Consider the following 6,030-nt stretch of genomic DNA (forward strand, 5'->3'; position numbering starts at 1 on the left):
GAAGAAAAGCAATATTCCCTCTGAGCCTTTGTATCCAGTTATAAACATCCCACTCTCACACACAATTGCCACCACTGAAAACTAATAATGCCTGGACATTCCAAGGCAGGGGTTGCCAGGATGACAGAGAGGGTGAGAGAGAGGGAGAGAGAGCACGTGTGTAAGTACATGTGTGTGTGTGAGTGGCTTGCTGTGCAATAGCCAGGGGGCTATTCTTCACTATAACCTCCACCATTTGTCATATTAACTCTGGGAGAACAATGCACTGCATGCCATTATATAAGGCATATGTATTGCGAATGTTATCAGATGTGATATGCATAGCGTTCATTACATTACCCAGAGCAACTTACAGGCACAATTAGGGTTGAGTGCCTTGCTTAAGGGCACATCAACAGATTTTTCACCTAGTTGGCTCTTAACTACTAGGGTACCTGCCGCCGCATTCAACCACGTTAGTGTAACACATCAGATGATGATGGACTGTTTTCAGTTGAATTACGTTAGGATTTCCCTTAGTGATGTTTTGGATTATGTATACTCACACCTTACGACCTTGTTACAAGCTGACTATCTTAGTTCTGTTGTTTTAGGGTGTCTGTCTCTGTGTGATGTCTTTGCCTGCATGTCTTCAGTTCTGTACCACTCAGCACTCCTATCAGAGCAGCATTTTTAATCTGTTTCAGATGAGTTCTCACTTCCAGACCTAAGCTACATTACAACCCTCCACCCACCCCTCCCTGTCTCCACACACCCTCTCCTCCTCCCCTTTCAAACTGCACTGTGGCTTTTTTCTTTCTTCTCCACCGCCTCGTCATCCTGTTTTCCACCAGTACAATGACTTGCTGGAAACATACATCCAGTGCCAATGTGAACGTTTAGTGCACGTCTACTCACGGGCCATGGTACAATAAGGATGGCAATGGGGAAACAATGACCATAACCCAGTTCCTGGGGATGGAGAGGGGGATCTGTGCCAGAACTGGTGTCCAGCTGTATGCTTGCCCACTTACAGTCCCATCCACACTGCATCACTTAAATATGTCCCTATCCCCTTTTCTCTCTCTTTCTCTCTCTCTTTCACTTTCACTCTCACTCTCTCATTTCAATTCAATTTAAGGGATTTATTGGCAAGGGAAACATATGTTAACATTGCCAAAGCAAGTGAAGTAGATAATCAACTAAATTTAAATAAACAATAAACATGTACAGTAAACATTACACTCACAAAAGTTTCTAAATAATAAATACATGGCCTCCCGAGTAGCGCAGTGGTCTAACACACTGCACCACAGTTGCTAGCTGTGACACTAGAGATCCTGGTTTGAGTCCAGACTCTGTCTCAGCCGGCCGCAACTGGGAGGCCCATGGGGTTGCTCACAATTGGCCTAGCGTCGTCCGGGTTAGGGGAGGGTTTGGCCGGCAGGGATGTCCTTGTCCCATCGCGCTCTAGCGACTCCTGTGGCGGGCTGGGTACATGCACGCTGACACGGTCGCCAGGTGTACGTTGTGTCCTCCGACACATTGGTGTGGCTGGCTTCCGGGTTAAGCAGGCATTGTGTCAAGAAGCAGTGTGGCTTGGTTGGGTTGTGTTTCGGAGGATGCACGGCTCTCGACCTTTGTCTCTCTCGAGTCCGTACGGGAGTTGCAGCGATGAGACAAGACTGTAACTACCAATTGGATACCACGTAATTGGGGAGAAAAAGGGCCAAAGGTTTTTTTTTTATCTAAAAAATTACAAATGTCATATTATAAGGAAATAGTTCAAGTACCAAAGGGAAAATAAAGAAACATAAATATGGGTTGTATTTACAATGGTATATGTTCTTCACTAGTTGCCCTTGTGGCAACAGGTCACAAATCCTGCTGATGTGATGGTACGCTGTGGTATTTCACCCATCTGTGTAATCTTAGGGAAATATATGTCTCTAATATGGTCATACATTTGGCAGGATGTTAGGAAGTGCAGCTCAGTTTCCACCTCATTTTGTGGGCAGTGAGCACCTGTCTTCTCTTGAGAGCCATGTCTGCCTACGGCGGCCTTTCTCAATAGCAAGGCTATGCTCACTGAGTCTGTACATAGTCAAAGCTTTCCTTAAGTTTGGGTCAGTCATAGTAGTCAGGGATTCTGCCACTGTGTACTCGCTGTTTAGAGCCAAATAGCATTATAGATTGCTCTGTTTTTTAATAAATTCTTTCCACTGTGTCAAGTAATTATCTTTTTGTTTTCTCTTGATTTGGTTGAGTCTAATTGTGTTGCCGTCTTGGGGCTCTGTTTGTGTTTGTGAACAGAGTCCCAGGACCAACTTGTCTCTCTCTCTCTCTCTGTCTCTCTCTCTCTATGGTAAAAATAGAATGTGCATGCCAATAGGTAAAGTAGAAGACCATCCGTAGTTAGATGTTGGGTGTTCCGTGATGTAGCCTTTAGTATTCTAAAGCTCTTCTGTTAAGACTCCTAATGCTTTCATTTAACAGATGGGTTGGCTAGTAGTAAGTCATGGCATGCCAGTGTTTCCCTTAGCCAGCACAAACAGAGGAGAGACATTCTTAATGCAGGAGACCTTGATCATCAAACATGTCCGATCATATATACATACTTTATATTTTCCTAATGGTTTAACTCACATCACAGACTGAGCTATACATTTTGTGATGTATTTTAGTGAAGACAAGATCCACTGTAATAATCTATATGTAGGCCTGTAAGTGTAGGCCTGTAAGTAAGGAAAATAGTTCTCAAGAAGTATCAGTAGAACACACAAATATTGGTTTGGCATAATATGAACTTGGTCACTGTCATAATATAAACTTGGTCACTGTCATAATATAAACTTGGTCACTGTCATAATATGAACTTGGTCACTGTCATAATATAAACTTGGTCACTGTCATAATATGAGCTTGGTCACTGTCATAATATGAGCTTGGTCACTGTCATAATATGAGCTTGGTCACTGTCATAATATGAACTTGGTCACTGTCATAATATGAGCTTGGTCACTGTCATAATATGAATTTGGTCACTGTCATAATATGAACTTGGTCACTGTCATAATATGAGCTTGGTCACTGTCATAATATGAGCTTGGTCACTGTCATAATATGAACTTGGTCACTGTCATAATATGAGCTTGGTCACTGTCATAATATGAGCTTGGTCACTGTCATAATATGAACTTGGTCACTGTCATAATATGAGCTTAGTCACTGTCATAATATGAACTTGGTCACTGTCATAATATGAGCTTGGTCACTGTCATAATATGAGCTTGGTCACTGTCATAATATGAACTTGGTCACTGTCAAAATATGAGCTTGGTCACTGTCATAATATGAACTTGGTCACTGTCATAATATGAGCTTGGTCACTGTCATAATATGAACTTGGTCACTGTCATAATATGAGCTTGGTCACTGTCATAATATGAACTTGGTCACTGTCATAATATGAACTTGGTCACTGCCATGATATAAACTTGGTCACTGTCATAATATGAACTTGGTCACTGATGGTAATCTATAACTGAAGCGTGTTTGTATTTCATTATCAGATGCCCAGTATATGATGTTTGCTCATCAGATGTCCAGTGTGATGTTTGTTTTGAAGACAGGTGCCAAACACTCATCATCTGTTTGAACCGCAGACAAACAGAGCATGATTTTACGGAGTAATGGATATCCACTCAGTAACCATGGCAATGATCCAAACCAGGTTTTACATATTGACATTAGAATGTCAGTGGCTGTAAAGACTTTGCATATTGACTTTGTACTACTGAACAAGGCAATGCTGTCATTCCAAAATGCACAATATATTACAGAAGTATTCCCTATCCCACCTAGGGAAAGAGTAGAACAGTAATTTAGTTATGATATTACCAGACCTAATGTATGTCATAAGGGAATCTTTCAAACAGTAGCCTTGCAGCATCAGGCTGCATATTTTCCACATTCTGGATTAGAAAGCCAGGCACACGCTCTATAGCAAGCTGAGACACACTAAAGAGGCTTTTGGCAGCTCATTGTTAGCCAAATGGTGGCTAATGCTGGGGCCCCTGTTGGAGTGGCTTGAGGAAAGTTGGCTTATTATGTTTCCATGGATTTGAGGGCCGGAATTGGGGAGGGTGGGGGGTACGGAGCGGTGTGGAGTCAGGGAGTTGAAAGCAGCTTCCGCTTCCAATATTTCCTGCTGTTCTGTTCCCAGAATGCATTACCCTCAGCATTGACATGGGTTTCTAAGCACATGACAGGGTCCTCAAAGAAAGCATCCGTTAAGAACAGGTTTTTCTTTTCTCTCTTTCTTTGTTGCCAGTCCGCTATGTGTGTTGTGTTCATATCTTGAACACAGAGAATTGGAAGTGAAATAAGGCCACTGTGATCAAATTATAGTGTATTACATTTACTCCAGAACTGAAAACCGACATTTACTATGCGGGGAGGGAGTCAAGTCATTGAGACTAACTAAAAGCACTGGATCTTGCAAATTTACATATTTTGCTTGGTGTGGTAAAAGTTTTTAATTGTGATGCAATGTTTTACAGGAAGAAGCTATTTATTTTGTGTGTATATTATTGAGATGTACTTATTATGTATATTATTGAGATCTAATGATTGACATGTGCATTGATGTTGAGTAATATATGCAGTATGCAAATGTGTAGCTTACGGAAGTGATTGATTAAATATATTTTCAATGTTACACTAACGTGTTTGTTATCTGTAACACAACATTTAGCTGAAATAAAAGTCACAGAATGTTATGTATGAAAGCAAATGAAACCCAGAAGTATCAGCAGTTTCACTGCTTTCACACCACTTTCTAGTGGTGTGGGGGCTGTGCTTTGGCAAAGTGGGTGGGGTTATATCCTTCCTGTTTGGCCCTGTCCGGGGGTGTCCTCGGATGGGGCCACAGTGTCTCCTGACCCCTCCTGTCTCAGCCTCCAGTATTTATGCTGCAGTAGTTTATGTGTCGGGGGGCTGGGGTCAGTTTGTTATATCTGGAGTACTTCTCCTGTCCTATTCGGTGTCCTGTGTGAATCTAAGTGTGCGTTCTCTAATTCTCTCCTTCTCTCTTTCTTTCTCTCTCTCGGAGGACCTGAGCCCTAGGACCATGCCCCAGGACTACCTGACATGATGACTCCTTGCTGTCCCCAGTCCACCTGGCCATGCTGCTGTTCCAGTTTCAACTGACCTGAGCCCTAGGACCATGCCCCAGGACTACCTGACATGATGACTCCTTGCTGTCCCCAGTCTACCTGGCCATGCTGCTGCTCCAGTTTCAACTTCCACCTGACTGTGCTGCTGCTCTAGTTTCAACTGTTCTGCCTTATTATTATTCGACCATGCTGGTCATTTATGAACATTGAACATCTTGACCATGTTCTGTTATAATCTCCACCCGGCACAGCCAGAAGAGGACTGGCCACCCCACATAGCCTGGTTCCTCTCTAGGTTTCTTCCTAGGTATTGGCCTTTCTAGGGAGTTTTTCCTAGCCACTGTGCTTCTCCACCTGCATTGCTTGCTGTTTGGGGTTTTAGGCTGGGTTTCTGTACAGCACTTTGAGATATCAGCTGATGTACGAAGGGCTATATAAATAAATTTGATTTGATTTGATTCACCTCCCTGTTCCCTAAAGGGCTGTCTTTGGCCGTATTTCAAATATTTCTCTACAAAGAAAGCAAACAATGTACTCAGGAGAGATAGAGATCCTCCCCAGCCTGTCTTCATTAGCAGTTGTGTTATTCTCTTGTAACCCACAAGGAGCCATCGTTCCACCTTGATGTATCCGTATTTCATTTATTGTGGCATTGGGTTTTAGTGCTAACTTCCTGTTATCCTTGATGTACTGTTATTGTATAGGCCTAGCTGTGTTTCTCTATAACCACTATTCCAATTGGGTTCTCTTTCAGAGAGCCTGGTGTACATGTTCTAATCAATACCCTCCAACCAGCCCGGTCCTCCCTCCTTGCTACTTCCCAGCAAACCTATTAGCACTTCACATTATATGACAACCATTTATCAACTCTCTT

Source organism: Oncorhynchus kisutch, linkage group LG13 (genome assembly GCF_002021735.2).
Source record: "Oncorhynchus kisutch isolate 150728-3 linkage group LG13, Okis_V2, whole genome shotgun sequence".
Lineage (NCBI taxonomy): Eukaryota > Metazoa > Chordata > Actinopteri > Salmoniformes > Salmonidae > Oncorhynchus > Oncorhynchus kisutch.